Source organism: Phyllostomus hastatus, unplaced genomic scaffold, assembly GCF_019186645.2.
Source record: "Phyllostomus hastatus isolate PE091 unplaced genomic scaffold, TTU_PhHast_1.1 phas_scaffold_39, whole genome shotgun sequence".
Lineage (NCBI taxonomy): Eukaryota > Metazoa > Chordata > Mammalia > Chiroptera > Phyllostomidae > Phyllostomus > Phyllostomus hastatus.
The window spans coordinates 34218984-34236678 of NW_025334028.1; the positions used below are offsets into that span (position 1 = coordinate 34218984).

At 39.9% G+C, this 17695-nt stretch overlaps 1 protein-coding gene and 1 pseudogene across 1 annotated transcript in view; one reads left to right on the plus strand and one right to left on the minus strand.

The window, feature by feature from the left end:
• Positions 1 to 17695, minus strand: part of ADARB2 (adenosine deaminase RNA specific B2 (inactive)) — a 436890-nt gene that overhangs the window by 237619 nt on the left and 181576 nt on the right. The gene's annotated exons all lie outside the window — the stretch shown is intronic.
• LOC123806851 lies at positions 333 to 950 on the plus strand (annotated as a pseudogene).

Below are 17695 nucleotides of genomic sequence, written 5' to 3' on the forward strand. Positions count from 1 at the left end.
TCATTTTGGAGTGATTAAATAACTTATACAAACAAATGAACTGAGGTTTACTCTTCAATTCCTAAATATAAAATGTAGGCTGAACCAAGGGATGAGTCAGGAGGCTTTAAACTCCCAAGTGCCCACCATATGCCTCAAAACACCCTAAATAAATTAATAGTGAAGTATGAAGTATGCCTGGTGAGTTGGTTCAACTTCAATACAAACCCCACTGTCCTTACCAAACTATACACCTCTCCTATGTTAAAATTCTAGAGTTACCTCTGGTTAAAAATCTACAAGTTTTGGCATCGTGCCCTGCACTGTCCAGGCTAGCAAACAATACAGTCAGGATGGCTAAAGGTGATCCCAAGAAGCCAAAGGGCAAGACGTCTGCTCATGCTTTCTTTATGCAGACATGCAGAGAGGAACATAAGAGGAAAAACCCCAGAGGTTGCTGTCAGTTTTGCAGAATTTTCCAAGAAGTGCTCTGAGAGGTGGAAGACAATGTCAGGGAAAGAGAAATCTAAATTTGATGGGATGGCAAAGGCAGATAAGTAAACTATGATCAGGAAATGAAAGGTTATGGGCCAGCTAAAAAAGGCAAGAAGAAGAAGGACTCCAATGCCCCCAAAAGGCCACCATCTGGACTCTTCCTATTCTGTTCAGAATTCCACTCCAATATCAAATCCACAAACCCTGGCATCCCTATTGGAGATGTGGCAAAGAAGCTGGGTGAGATGTGGAATAACTTAAGTGACAGTGAAAAGCAGCCTTACAACAATAAGGCTGCAAAGCTGAAGGAGAGGTATGAGAAGGATGTCTCTGACTGTAAGTCTAAAGAAAAATTTGATGGGGCAAAGGGTCCTGCTAAAGCTGCTCGGAAAAAGGTGGAAGAGGGAGACAAAGAAGATGAGGAGGAAGAGGACAAAAAAGAAAAGGAGGAAGAGGAGGAGGAGGAGGATGAATAAAGAAACTCTTTATCTGTCAAAAAAATCTAAAAGTTTTTACTGGTTTAGTGATTTTTCTAGGATTTCTCTTTTTTCTTATTTTAAATCCTCAACCAAACCACAGTTATAACTTGTACTTTTTTCTGTGTAGGAAAGTTTGGATCATTCACTAATTTTAACTAGTTTGATTCTGGTTAAAATAGTTTTTAGACTACAATTCATATGCTATGGCTGATTTAAAAATTGCCTTTTAGCATAAGTAGTAGAAATTGGCAATTTGAATTGCTTTATGTTTTATTACAAAATCAATGCTGCAAGAATATTTCCTCAGTTACACATATGGCTTTAAGAGAACTAACCAGTTGCAAGAGCAAGCAGTTGGAAGATCCATGCTGAAGGAAATATCAAAGTTGTGTGTCAAGTATGTACAGTTCATATCAAGAAGTGCACCATTACATTTATTTATAAAACCCTTCAGAGAATTTCTACCTGGCTACAGACAAAAGGAGAGTTCTTAATTTCTGAATTCAATGGAAGGTGTGACTCAGAGGTTATGTTATCAAGTAAAAATATATTCAATCCCATGCCACTACGCAAGGGGCTTAAACATGTACACGTAGATAACAAATAGGACTCCAGCTCCAATGCTCCATTTGGGCAGAACATAGTATTATGAAAGATTTGGAGCAGACTTGAATCATTAAGATATGTGAGCTTTAGATATGTCACTGAGTTAGAAACAGAGACTAGAACCCGATCATCTTGTTTGGGTCTAAGGAAAAGCACACATCTTCTAGTCATCAACATCAGCAACATCATCACCATCATAATCATCACCATCATTATCATCATCATCACCATTACCATCATCTTTACCATTATTATCATTATCACCAATATCATCACCATCATCACAACCACCAACCATCAATATCATTATTATTTTTATCACCACCATGTACTAAACTTCCATTTTATGAAGGGTAATGGATACATTATTTGTGTACTTTGGCTTGTTGGGCTGAGACATGAAGTAGAAACAGTCAAATATTAAGGAGTTCTAGAATAGGTCTTAATAACATCATGACCCAGTGGCAAAGACTTGGAGAATCTTACATCCAGTTCTACCTCTAGAGGTCACTAGCTTTAGAGCAAAGCATGTCCTTTAAGCTCCATAAGCCCAGTTTGTCTCATGGATGAAATGAGATGATGATAATAATAATAAATAATAATAATAATAATAATAATAATAATAATAATAATAAATACTGGCCTTGGAAGTTTGTGAATACCGCACAATATCCTTTCCAAAAGGCTCACTTTTTCAAGGAGAAAGCCATACTCATTCAAGTTAAGTAACTTATACAAGGAAGCATACCTATCAACTGATAGACTGACTATGACTCAGGTCTTTGTGATTATAGATTCATGCTCCTAACCATTTGAAATATTGCACATTTATTGCTGTTCTCCACTTTTAAGACTTGCAATCAATTTCTAAGTAAGTTGGCTAAAATATGCAGAAAATTTACTTCTTTGAGATGGATTTTATATTGAACTCATTTAAAATAAAGGTCGATTTACAAACTGTTTTCTAATCCATCAGTTCCTCTCAGTTCTATTAAGCAGTTATTGTTCATCTTTCTCTTATAATTGATATATAACCACTCATAAATTATATATAATATATAATTATATAACAAAGATAATATATCATATATGGTAAACATATCTACATATATAATATAACGTGCCTATATTATATATTATATAAGTATATTACATGTACATAATTACATAAAGCATACATATATAACATATTTTATCTATATTATACTACATAATTATATATATATGCATACAGATAATCACTATTTGTGCTCTTTGGACTCTATTTCTTAATCTCTGTTCAACCTGGAATAATCTTTTAAAAGTAACTTGTTCTGGCCCTGGACAGTGAAGTTCTGTTGATTGGAGTGTCATCCTATAAACTGAAAGGTTGTAGATTTACTTCCCAACCCGGGCAAATGCCCAGGTTGCCAATTCAGTCCCCGGTTGGGGCACATACAGGAAGCTACCAATTGATGTTTCTTTCCCTCTCTCTCTCCCTCCCTTCCTCTCTCTCTAAAATCAGTAAGCATATCTTTAGGTGAAGATTAAAAAATAAAATAAAGTAATTTGTTCTGTTTAAAATAAAAAAATATGCAAATGTTACTTTTGCCTTTCAATAATTTAGGTAAATTAAGGAAATCTCAAATACACACTTGAAGTATGTGGGTAGAAAATCCAAATCTGTACAATTTGAGTAAATGAAAAAGTAATGTTTTAGAATGTAAATTCCATTAATGGAGAAAGGTAGGGGGTGTTGCTCGATGAGGTGGAGGAGGCTCCCTGGAGGACACGAAAGCTGTGGCATAGAAGAGACTGTGTCTGGGGAGGGTGTCAGAGAACAGCTCATTTCTAGAGGCAGGGAAACATTAACATGATTTGATGGGCAAAGATGAAGAGGTTTCATGAGGTCAAATGATTGTGTGTATGTGGGACAACAGGAACTCTTATTCACTGCTGTGCTGGTATAAATTAGTAGATACTTTGGAAAATTGTTATCATTGTCTAATAAGTCTAAAATTACACATATCCCATGATGCAGTAATTTCATTGTTAAGTGTATGAGCAAGAGGTACTTTGGGACACATAAATAATTTTGTGGGTAAAACTAAAAGTGAAAAACTCCAAGTGCCCTTCTACATTAGAATGGATAACATACTATGTTGGTGTATGTTCAGAATTCAAAATTCCAATTTAATGGACCATGGCATAGTAACAAAAATACACCAGAGATATATGCAAATCATGTATAGATTTCATAAATATAATGTCTAATGAAAGAAGTAAAACAATGAAATGTATATATAATTTGAAATAAAGAAAGCCAAACTTCATAGTTTAGAAATACACAAGTGATAAAACCACAATTTAAAAAAATGATGGTAAACAAAAAAGTCAAACTAGGAGGCACCTCTAGGGTAGAGAAGGAAGATTATACTCAGAGAGGGACCCAGGATGTCCTGGGATGCCACTATACTGTCACCTTTAGGCTTGGGTGTTGGTTATAGAAGAATTCACTTTATTAACATTAAAAATGTTTAAAATATATTTTATTGATTATTCTATTACAGTTGTCCCAATTTTTCTCCCCTTTAGTCCCCTCTATCCAATACTCCTCTCCCTCCAACATTTTCCTCCCTTAGTTCATGTCCAAGAGTCATACATATAAGTTGTTTGGCTTCTACATTTCCTATACTATCTTACCTTCCCCCTGTCTATTTTGTGCCTAACAATTATGCTTCTTATTGTTTGTTCATTTTTATACCATTGTCACCTCTGCCTCCCTACAGATAACCTTCCGGGTGATCTCCATTTCTGTGATTCTGTTCCTGTTCTAGTTGTTTGCTTAGTTTGTTTTTGTTTTTGTTTTAGGTTCCGTTGTTGATAGTTGTGAATTTGTCGTCATTTTAGTGTTCACAGTTTTGACCTTCTTTTTCTTAGATAAGTCCCTTTAACATTTCATGTAATAAGGGCTTGATGATGATGGACTCCTTTAACTTGGCCTTATCTGGGAAGCACTTAATCTGCCCTTCCATTCTAAATGAAAGCTTTGCTGGATAGAGTAATCTTGGATGTGGGTCCTCACCTTTCATGACTTTGAATACTTCTTTCCAGCCCCTCCTATCCTGTGAGGTTTTTGTTGAGAAATCAGCTGATTGTCTTATGGGAACTCCTTCACAGGTAACTGTCTCCTTTTCCCCTGCTGCTTTTAGGATTCTCTCCTTGTCTTTAATCTTAGGTAATGTAACTATGATGCGCCTTGGTGTGTTTCTCCTTGGGTCCAACTTCTTTGGGACTCTGAGCTTCCTGGACTTCCAGGAAGTCTATTTTCTTTGGCATATTGGGGAAGTTTTCCTTCATTGTTTGTTCAAATAAGTTTTTGATTTCTTGCCATTCCTCTTCTCCTTCTGGGACCCCTACTATTTGGATGTGGGACCATTTAAAGTTGTCCCAGAGGTTCCTAAGCCTCTCTTCATGTTTTTGAATTCTTGTTTCTTCATTCTGTTCCAGTTGAATGTTTATTTCTCTTTTCTGCTCCAAATCGTTGATTTCAGTCCTGGTGTCCTTCCTTTCACTATTGGTTCCCTGTATGTTTTTTCTTTATCTCACTTTGAATGGTCTTCACTCTTTCCTCTATTTTGTGACTATACTCAACTATTTCTGTGAGCATCCTGATGACCAGTGTTTTGAACTCCGCATCTGATAGGTTGGTTATCACCTTGTTGCTTAGTTCTTTTTCTGGAGCTTTGCTCTGTTCTTCCATTTGGGTCATATTTCTTTGTCTTGGCACACCTGTTATGTTGTAAGGGGTGGAGCCTTAGTTAATTGCCAGGGTGGGATCTCCCACATCATTGCATTGTGGCACTGTGTGTGGTGGAGGGATCAAAGAGGGAACAATGTACTTGCTTGGCTCTTGCCCTGTGTTCAGTCACTTCTCTTGCTTTTCACAAATGGAAGTGCCCTTTCAGGTTCTGATTCCCAGGTGATTGGGCTAGTGTATGTTCTAGGACCCCATGGGTCCTTCCAACAGACTCTCCTGTGAGGCTGAGAGTCTCTATTGCTGCCACAACCCTCACAGGTTTTTACAGCTAGATGTTTTGAGGCTTTCTTTTCCCTCACTAGAACCCTGGGTTGTGCTGTCTTTCTCGCTCCCTGGTTGTTCCTCCCAGTTTATTCACATGCAAATGTGGGACCACTGACCACCATCTCGCCTGTCCAGTCCTTCAGCCACCACCTTGCCTCTCATCCTCTCTGCCCTGGCTGCCCATCTCTGCTCTTCCTACCAGTCTGGATGAATGTTTCTACTTTAACTCCTTGGTTGTCAGACTTCCATATGGTTTGATTTTCTGGCAAATCTGGGTGTTTTTATTTTAAATTTGTTGTTGTCCTTCTTCTGGTTGTATGAGGGGGCAAAGTGTAGCTACCTATACATCCATCTTGTCTAAAGGCATTTCTGATATGCAATTGTGTGTTTAGTCTGGAAGAGGAAGGCAGTAAGGAGGAGATGAGAGTAAGAGGAAAAGAAGGAAAAATATATTCTTAAGGTCTATCAACATTTTCAAAGCAATTTTCTTGTTTCCACTATCTCCACATATGAATGTGCAATTGTATATGGAAAGTAATTATTTATCTATAATCATATATTCTACTAAATTAATCAACATACATTAAATGACATATTAATGGGAAATGACAATATTTAGAAACTTCCATAATAGAAGCTTATATTAATGGAGTTTTTAAAATTCTTACACAAGGTGTTTCTGTCTCCATTTAGTCCCACTGTAACTTTCTGAACATGTGTCCTCATCCTCCTTATTATGAAACTGCCACCTAAGTCACAGCCACTAAATATACTATTTACATTCTCCTAGTCAAGCACATGCTAATGAATTTTCTCCTTTTTAAGGATTTTCCATGTGATTTTTTAAATTTATGAAATACAACACACTTATGTAGATGTGTATAAGATATTCTAACATGGGAAACAGAAACCTCAAAACCTCTGTCTATAAACACCTGTTGGGGTTGTGGCAGCAATAGAGACTCTCAGCCTCACAGGAGAGTCTGTTGGAAGGACCCATGGGGTCCTAGAACATACACTAGCCCAATCACCTGGGAATCAGAACCTGAAAGGGCACTTCCATTTGTGAAAAGCAAGAGAAGTGACTGAACACAGGGCAAGAGCCAAGCAAGTACATTGTTCCCTCTTTGATCCCTCCACCACACACAGTGCCACAATGCAATGATGTGGGAGATCCCACCCTGGCAATTAACTAAGGCTCCACCCCTTACAACATAACAGGTGTGCCAAGACAAAGAAATATGACCCAAATGGAAGAACAGAGCAAAGCTCCAGAAAAAGAACTAAGCAACAAGGTGATAACCAACCTATCAGATGCGGAGTTCAAAACACTGGTCATCAGGATGCTCACAGAAATAGTTGAGTATAGTCACAAAATAGAGGAAAGAGTGAAGACCATTCAAAGTGAGATAAAGAAAAACATACAGGGAACCAATAGTGAAAGGAAGGACACCAGGACTGAAATCAACGATTTGGAGCAGAAAAGAGAAATAAACATTCAACTGGAACAGAATGAAGAAACAAGAATTCAAAAACATGAAGAGAGGCTTAGGAACCTCTGGGACAACTTTAAATGGTCCCACATCCAAATAGTAGGGGTCCCAGAAGGAGAAGAGGAATGGCAAGAAATCAAAAACTTATTTGAACAAACAATGAAGGAAAACTTCCCCAATATGCCAAAGAAAATAGACTTCCTGGAAGTCCAGGAAGCTCAGAGTCCCAAAGAAGTTGGACCCAAGGAGAAACACACCAAGGCGCATCATAGTTACATTACCTAAGATTAAAGACAAGGAGAGAATCCTAAAAGCAGCAGGGGAAAAGGAGACAGTTACCTGTGAAGGAGTTCCCATAAGACAATCAGCTGATTTCTCAACAAAAACCTCACAGGATAGGAGGGGCTGGAAAGAAGTATTCAAAGTCATGAAAGGTGAGGACCCACATCCAAGATTACTCTATCCAGCAAAGCTTTCATTTAGAATGGAAGGGCAGATTAAGTGCTTCCCAGATAAGGCCAAGTTAAAGGAGTCCATCATCATCAAGCCCTTATTACATGAAATGTTAAAGGGACTTATCTAAGAAAAAGAAGGTCAAAACTGTGAACACTAAAATGACGACAAATTCACAACTATCAACAACGGAACCTAAAACAAAAACAAAAACAAACTAAGCAAACAACTAGAACAGGAACAGAATCACAGAAATGGAGATCATATATAGGGTTAGCAGTGAGAAGGGGGTGGGGAGAATGGGGGAAAAGGTACAGGGAATAAGAAGATTAATTGGTATGTACAAAATAGATAAATGGAGACTAAGAATTGTATAAGAAATGGAGAAGCCAATGAAGTTATATGTATGACCCATGGATATGAACTAAGGGGTGGATGATGGTGGGAGGGGAGTGCAGGGCAGAGGGGACTAAGGAGAAAAAAATGGGACAACTGTAAAAGCATAATCAATAAAATACTTAAAAAGAAGAAATGCCTTTAGATAAGTTACAAATCTAGTTTCCTGTCTGTGAAAATGGCTTACATCTTCAATTAGGTTTTATGGAAAACACACCCTTTCCCATTGGTCTGCAGATAAGAGTCTTCTCAGTCACTACCACTTATTCAGTATCTTCTGTGGGAGTAGACATGCTGTCTGTAACCAAAGTGGCCACACTGGAGCCTCCAATTTGGATTCCATCACTCTGATTTTCATCTGCTCTAGGATAGTTAATTTTTAGTTATGTTATTACTAAAATTAAAAATGGCTTCTCTGGGAATGAGAAGACTCAGTTCTGTCTTCATCTATTAGGTACCCCAGCAGCATGCTGAAAAGAGCAAATATCTACCAACCATAACCAATCCAGCTTCTGAGCAGGTGTACAACTGTCTCCCAATACCAGGTCTTAATAAAGCTCAACTTTAAGCTACCAACACATGAAAACAACTTATATCTAATCAAAGGGAAGATTGTAGAGTAGAGCCAGAAAAAGTCTGACTTGAACTTTTCGACAAGTGTCAAGATGTTAGACACTTAGAAGAAATCACTGAGAATGAGTATGAAAAACTCTAGCCCTAATTTCAAGAGAATACTTTAAATAGAAGATAATAAATCCTATCTATTACTATTAATGATAAAAAATAAAATTATCCTTCATAGTTTTCAAAATATCCCTTAACAAGTTTCCCACAGAACCCACAAATACCACCGTGAAAAATAATGAGTTCCTACCCTGTGAGTCTTCCAGAATTTACTAATGTATAAGTTTGATTATTTAGACTTGGGTTCTTCATAAAATCACAGGGTTATTACCCCATCTAAACCAAAATAGACATGTTAATGTAAAATTAACTCAGGAAATCACTTAACACCTGTATTTTAATATCCAAAAAATAAACTACTATTATTCTGTGGGAAAAGACTATGCCCACTCATCTCTCATCACTGTCTCATAATTAAATACCTATTTCTCCTCACTCATCACACAACTGTAATCACTCATCAGTCATTACACATCTCTCATCAGTTATCACTTGCCAATCCTCTCTCATCTCTTATCTCTCATCTCTCAGTTCTCATCACTCACCAATCACCACTCAATGCACATCTCTCCTCACTCACTCATCACCTATAACCCATCCCCCATCATGCATCATCCATCACTCATATCTTGTATCTTATCACTCATTTCTAATGACTTCTTTCTTGTCTCTCCTATCTCATCACTGTCACTCATGATTCATCATTCTTTTCACATCACCCATCACTCATCTCCCAACACCATTACTCCTCACCCAACACCCATCACTTTTCATTCAACACCTTATCCAATCAACCAATATCATTGCTCATCCTCTGATACCCTTCTCTCTTTACCCAACGCCATTTCACATCATCCATCACACATCATCCAACACCATTTCTCATCACCCAGCACCATCTCTCATCACCCAGCACCATCTCTCTTCACCCAACACCATCACTCATCACCCAGCACCATCTCTCATCACCTAGCACCATCTCTCATCACCCAACACCATCATTCATCACCCAGAACCATCACTCATTACCCAGAACCATCACTCATTACCCAGAACCATCACTCATTACTCAACACCCATCTGTCATCCTCACCTCTCTTTACTCATCTGTCATTTCTCACCTCTCATGTCTCATCCCTCTTCTCCCATCAGTCACCAATACCTTCCTGTCCACATGAGTGACTTCTTTATTCCTTACTCAGTAGATATTTAAAATGGCAACCCACAGGGTACATGTAGTCCACACTACATATTTTATTTTGCATTATCATATAGTCTATTTGGATTTTCCTAAAAAGGCTAGATATTTGTCTGTTTTGTAAACTGGAGTTATTTCAAACCTCTGTCTCTACTTCTTAAGTGGCTATGCATGAGTCAGCTCTGAGAATCAATTTTCCACAACGACTCCCACCTTTGTATCCACACCCCACCCCCACCACTCTCTATCTAGTTGTCTGGCGCTTCTTGTTATTTTGTTTATCTGTCAGTGTTGAAAGAGCTTTTAATTTAACTGTGTGTTACATAAATCAAAGTCCTGTGTGCATATATCTGTTTAGGAAGTAGAGAGACTGGAACTAGCATTGCTGCACAGTAATGATTTCAGTCAAAATTCTACCTCTGTAGCTCTCACCAAGGATTGCATGACACAAACAACCTAAGCACAAACTAAACTCAGTCTTGATTCTTCTGGATTGGTCTAAACGTTAACTGAATTGCTGATTCAGAATGATAATATAATTAATTATGCAATATCTTTCCTCATTTAGAAATGCAACACCAAAGGATAAAAACAATAAGAGAGTGAATTGTAGCAAAGAAAATTTTGATTAGGCCAATAAAATGGGAGTAAAATAATCATACTGCAATAGTATTGTAATTCTGCCCAGCTGTTAGAGGTGGGCTGCACCTTTAGATACCTTGGTGATGACCAAGGCAAAGGAGCTTCCTTGGTGATGACCAAGGCAAAGGAATTATGATTTTTGACAAAATTCACAATAATCATGAAATAAAAACAAACTACTTGTTTTGGAAACGCCCAGGGTTTTGCTGACCCTGACAGCTGGAGGCAGATTCTCTAACATGGCTCTTTAAAGAGGTGATGAGAACTGTGCTTGAAAAGCTTAAACAGTTCTGTAATTTGATTCAGAAACACAAGGGTTTGTAATTTGATATCTGTACCAAACCTTTTGATGTTCTTGGAACTGTGCACAGAATTTGGTGAGCAATTTAAGCATGCATAGTTTTCTTCAGGTTCTCAAAGGCAATCTTCTCCAAAATGCATTCAACAGACCACTTGCATCAGAATCACCTAGGTAGCTTCATAAAACACAGGGTCCTGGGTCCACCAAAAAGAGAATCACTGAAGATGGAACCCAGGAATCTGAATTTTAATAAATGGCTCATGAGACTAGTCTTCCCGACAGTAGAATGACTTTTTCTCTACATACACATACACACAATCTTTAGTTCAATTAAAAACAAACAAACAAAATAATGGTGAACAACTTACAAAGAAGCAATTCCCCAGAAGGCTCCCATCAAGACAGCTCAAATATATCATTCTCCAGGAGTCTGTTTTGATCCAAGGGTAAAATGTAAAGTAACCAGGGGAATTTATGGACTTCTGTCCTTCAGACAGCCCTTCATAAATGTTATTTCTCCCCACAGGGCATTTCAGGAGGATTGGGAAACAGAATTCAGGGTTTTCTTTCCTGACAAGGACCCGTAGTTTGGAAATTCAGTGTCTTAACTGAGGACAAAACCATTTGATTTGTTCATCAACTGGGCAGAGTGAAGGTTAAGATTTTATTCTGTTCTTTCTAGAACTCTGCTGGACTGAATAGTCAGCACTGTCCCCGATCCCAGAACAGGCCAATGATAAATGCCACACTTTGGGAATATCCTGATGAGATCTGAAATGAAAACCATGGAAATGAGGCAGTTCCAGAGCACAGGAGCCCAGGCCTGGCACCTGGTCAACTGGCAGGAAAGCATGCCCATGGAATCTACTTGTGAGTCATTGAGCACCAACCCAGTACCTATTGTTCTCACAATGGCAGAATACTGCGCATTTGCTAACTGCAATCAGGGGTGGCTGGTGGTCCTTGTGGAATATCTGCCCCTAGGTTGGGTCCTTTGATGCTCCCTTATCCACAGCTGCTGGCCAGTCATGCTAATGACACATGACTTCCTGAAACATTTAACACAGTGTCTTTTATCTTCTATTTCATGCGTCCACACCAGGAAAGAAGATTTAATTCTATACTATGGAGAAATATATGGATGTGCACAGGTGGACCCTTAGTCTCTCTCTCTCCAAAGAGAAAATGTGGTTTTGCAAACCATATGCCTCCTTCAAAATGCTGAAGTTCTCTCTGAGCTTCCTCTTACCCCTCCTGACTCTGAAAATCAGACCTAGGATGGGAGAAATGAATGTACTTTATTTGTCTCTGAAAGGAAATTAAGATACCACAAGCTGTGAGCCCTGCACCCGCTTGCCGGGCCTCCTGCCCTGCTTCCCGGGGGCACTGTCAGGCCTGCCCATACACACTGAGTCTGAACTAGCTTCACTTCAGTGAGCTTGACCTAGGGGGGCCACGACAGGTTTGCTGCTTTAAGTCATCCATTTCCCAACCTGTATAAATGTAATGTTCATTTTCCCCCCTCACAACCCCTGTCAGTTAGCAAAAGATATGGGATCATGGTGTCTGATTATTGTGTAAAAATAATCTTTATGCATGCAAGAATAAATTATTTCTCAATAAATTTTGTTAAGATGTCTGTATTTCTGATAGGTCTTAGTAATAGCATAACCATATGGTGTCATTTTTTTCCTCCCACCATTTTACTCATATCCCTATTTTTTTGCTTCAATCTAGTGCATTATCTTAATTATGTTATCTTTATTTAAAAATTTAATATAGTTATTTATTGAAAGTATTGGGGTGACATTGGTTAATAAAATTATGTAGGTTTCCGGTGTGCAATATAACACATCATCTGTATATTGTATTGGTGTTCACTACCCCATTTAATTGTTTTAAATAACTCTCGGAGAAATATTAGGAAGTGGCTGTGAGTTGAAGCTTAAAAGCATATATGAATGTGCATATTCTACAACCAAATTTATAAGAAGAAACTAAAAGAATACAGTTTCTACCTCCACTATCTAGAATTTCATTAATTGCATTACCTCTCCTCAGTAATATGTAACTGTTAGGAAAAATACATTCATTTTGCAACATTAAGCTTTCATATGGATTCATTAAAGAATAAAATAAAATGTTTCCTGCCACCTCACTGAGTAACTGCTTCTCATTCTTATTTCCTACATGTAATCTTATGACTATACCATGAGAATTTGTATTTTTATATGGTGATTCTTTGTATCTGGAAATTATTAGGCAGCAGTAGCTTTCCAAGTCAAAAACTATGTAAGTATATTCTTTATATTTATGTTAACTCTCTTTAGGGACCCAGGATGATGTGGCTGCATCAGGTAGTGGCACATGTGGCTGTACAGCTCAGAGGGTTGACCCTAAAGGGGAAGATGGCTAGAACCCCTAAGGCAGGAATTTTGGCTTTGCCCTGACACAGACAACACTTGCTTGAACTGTGACTGCACCCTGCCATGCCACCCGCCTTGCACATTTTGGGAGCCCTCCTAAACCTGGACTGGCCATTGTCTTCCTCATGCCCTCCACCCATTCTGTCCCAGTGTCTAGTCTGCCTCATAACCCAACGTGGTTGACCATGCCATCTCTGCTCTTGGGCTCCTTCTCCCCTCCCTGCAGGCAAGGCTCCGCCTGACAGTCATGACACAGCTGCTCAGAAAGCCTCACCTCTCTCCCCTCCTCCACCTTTCATTCAGGCCCTCCTTTGGCCAAGCGCTGTCTGAAATGACCCACTTGGACACCCCTGCCAATGACCTCCCTGTGTCATAGTGGGGGACTGCACTGTAGATGAACTTTCAACAACTACTAAATGTCATGTGTAAATCATTACATTTCCTTTTTCTAGCACATATTAGATCTGTTGGTAAACATTTTCTGTCAAGGGCCAGAGAGTTGGCATTTTTGGCTACGCAGTCTCTGCTGCAACCATCCAACTCTGCCGTCCCTGGCACAAGGGCAGTGAGGGGAGCGGCCTTGTTCAGTGAAACTTGAATTCAGCCTCTGGGACCACTTCCTTCCCTTCTGCCCGCAAAGTCCTAGATCTGCGCTGAGCTGCTCACAGCCAAGTCCTCTCAAGTCCCTCGAAAGTCAGTCAGTTAACCACTTTGGTCAGAGTATCTCCTTTTGGATTCTCAGAGAAGAGTCCTACCCTTACATCTCTCTCTCCTCACTTTCCAGGAGACAGTAATTGCTATTTGCTTTAAGAATTACAGTGGTACTGAAACCTGGCATCCGAGAGCTGCTCCCCCTCATGGCATGTGGATGGTACCTCTCCACCCTGCACCTCTTCTTAGCACCCCACACGCTGACCCTATTGGTTTCTTCTCTCAACTTGAGCCCTTCATTTCTCCAAGGTCAGTTCAGCTCTTACTTTCTCCTCTGTTTAAAGGACAATAGCCCAGCTGGCTCTAATACTCCTGACACTATCCTAGTGCACATCTCTTTGCAAATGTGTGCCGTTGTGGACATCCCCCAGCCGGGAAGAGTCTGCTTTGGGATGAGCCTCCCTGACACATCATGGCGTGGGCAGACTGTGCACTGATGCACCTGCCTGGTGTCTGTGTGATGTTTACAGTCCAGCTCTGCTCCAACCCTGAATTGTCACATGAAGTGCTGCTGAAGATCCCAGCCTGCGGGCTGGGGGCAGTTGGTGACACAGTTCTCATCAGTCCATGACCAAAGGAGAAAAACAAGGACACTGAAGTGAGGTTTTTGTAAAGTTACATGTTTCAAAATCTAAAAAATTCTTAAAATATTTCCACTATTTCTTTTTGCTACTCAGAAGATAGTAGCCCTTCACAGTCTCATGATGTGCCCAACTTTTTTTTTGAAATTGTGCTGGACTGTGCAGTCCCCAAATCTGGGACCTATGTTCTGCAAATGTACACATGGCACAACACATGTGTCAGATTCACCATGTGCATTGTGTTACCAATCTGTTCTACTCGAACCCATGTTCCATATATCAGACAGTCTGTACATGAGGATGAAGCCATGAAGGACCACAGCCACAAATGGAAGGCAGATAAAAGTAATATGAAAGTCAGTCTTTCTTTCTTTTGGGGTAGTAACAAATAAGTCAGATGCTTTCCTTTTCAGAGAAGTTTCTGGTTGGATAGCTGAGTCGCAGGGAGTTAAGTGATCTCCCTATGGCATCTTCTGACACACACACCTTCCCACTGAAAAGCTTGTTCTGCTTGAGTTAGAACCCAAGCACCTTCCAGCCCTGAGTCATTTGCTCTAAGTACTAAGGCAGAGCGCCCCGCTGGTGGGGACAGCCGGCTACACGGCACCCCACAGCTCTGTGGTCTCCTTGCTTGCCATCTGTTTTTCAACAGACATCTTCTTTTATTAAGCAGACCCCCAAACCCTCATCCTTTTTCTCTCTCTCTCTGCCATGTTAAAAAAGATAATAAATACTTTTTCTTCTTATCTTAAATATTTTTATTTTTTTCAATGACTTTTCTCATCCTTGATATTAAAATCAGGGCACAGCCTGACAATTATCTAATTATTACCAGTTATTTATTTTACTATCAATATACACTGACTCTCAATCTGATAATCTATGTTACTGCATCTTTGGGTAAACGAATGTGCATCCAAACTACTAGATGTGTTCATTGCTTGCTGTGAGAATTCTTTACAATATTTTTCACATAAAGATGAATAATATGGTGTTATTGGTCAGGAAGAAATTTGTTGATCTGTAAAAAATTTGTATGAAAGTTTGAATTTGGTCATGTGGCTCATTTCAAATTTACCTGCTGCAGTTCTTCTGAAAGAGAAGAATTCTGTCTACAATATTTCTGAATCCAGGGGAAATGCCCCAGGGAAGCTTGCCAAAGAGTCAAGTCTCAGGTCTAGGAGGTAATGACAAGTCATCAGTATGAACATTGGTGAAGGCATCTCTGTATCTAAGAGACCGTTGTGTACAGAACTCTCTAGGTTTTTCCTGGGCCCTCTGTTTCAATAGGAGTATGTTTAGACATGCTGTTCCAGAAAAACACAGAACAGTGCTAATAACGACAGCAATGCTAATCCTAATACATCTACTGAGTGCCTCTGAGTCCCATCACGTCCTCCTCTGGTTTGCCCATCTTTGGACTGGAACTTGTCATTGTGTCCATTTTGCAAAAGAAGATAGTCAAACTGAGAAAATGTGCTACAGAGTATCTGGGACAGAAATGTTTCTGACCTGCTAGGGCTGAAGCACCATTTCCTCAGGCTTTAAATTGCTGAGCAACTACCTGAAATTTGGGGCAGGAGACAAATGATAAAAAGTAACCATAATAAATAAACTAGCTTGTAGGATACTGGAAGGGGAAGCCTGCTAGTGAGCAGGGAGGAGGTGCAGAGAAGTTCCCATCTTAGAGGAGAAGCCAAGCCAAGCCCTTGCAGTTAGGAGGGATCAAGACTAGACCAGCTGGGGAGAGAGATGGGTAATCAAGGTAGCACGAGGCAGGGATACAGAGACCCAACCTCTCTCAGGGCTTCCCAGGCAGACATTGTGCTCTGTTGTTTTTTTTTTTTTCCAGTCCCACCCCTTCCCTGTAGTGTTCTGAACACACAGACCAAAGCCTATATGCTCAGCTCCTTTATTCACAATGCTAATCCACAACTGCATTATGTGGAGTGTGGATTTCTCCCGGCAACGTTCTCACTTGATCAGGGTGACAGTTTTCAACAACTGGAATTAAAATCAACTAATGCAGGTTACATTTCAGGTATCATCTTGGGCAGGGAAGGGAAACTGAAGAAGAATGACTGTCTTCCCAGGCCATAGTGTACGCTGGCCTGAGCACAGGTGAGGACATTTTAGGGTCTTCTCTGCAGGAGTGTGTCTGCCTTGATGTGAATTACTGTGCCAGGCATGTGGCATGCAGTGAAAGGCAGCAAGTGGTGTGGTCACTGGTATGCACGTGGATCTCCTGGCACAGATGTGTGGAGAACTGGTGAGAAGAAACGCTGGAAGCACCATCCCTCCAGTATCTATTTCCACCTACAGCACTTCCTGTCATTGTCGCTATGGCTGGGCAGGTGGTAACAGCATGGTTTTTCATTAGCTCCTTGATGCCAGTAATGCGCTCAGAGCTTTTCTCTAATTTTGGGGGCATTTACTAATTGTGTGACCTCAGGCAGGACATGGAATGTCTCTTAACATGACAGTTCTGAACTACACAGTGGAGATAGAGACAAATACACAAGTTACATGTTCATGCAAGTCCAATGAGGTTGCTTGTACATATATGAATTACCAGTCCCAGCACAAACCAGTGAGTCCTTGAGAATGTAGACTTTTTTTTTAATCCTCACCCAAAGACATGCTTATTGATTTTAGAGAGCAAGGAAGGGAGGGAGAGAGGAATAGAAACATCGATTGGTTTCCAAACATTCTTGCATGTGTCCTGACCAAAGACCCAACCTGCAACCTAGGCATGTGCCCTGACCAGGAATTGAACCCATAGCCTTTCAGTTTACAGGACAATGCTCCAACCAACTGAGCCACACTGGGCAGAGCTTGACTTTGGATTAATAGATACATTTGAGGGAAACAGAAGTGGATGGTGAGCCATTACTGGTGATATGAACTCCTTCCATCTCTAAGACCAGCATCCTGCAGAAGCTCAACCAGCATCTCCTTTGATGATGGGTCATGCGGTCTGGGTCCTGACTGCATGAGTCTTAGCTTGAATAAGTTGCTGGTGAACATCAGTTGCCTCATCTATAAGATGAGAATCGAGTGGGCCTCCCTCAGATGTTTATTCTGAGACTCACATGAAACTTTTCACGGCCATCTGCACAGTACAGACTGACAGTGTCTCCCAAGAGGCCAAACTTAGGCAAAGAGGTCAGGCTCTAAGAAATCAATCT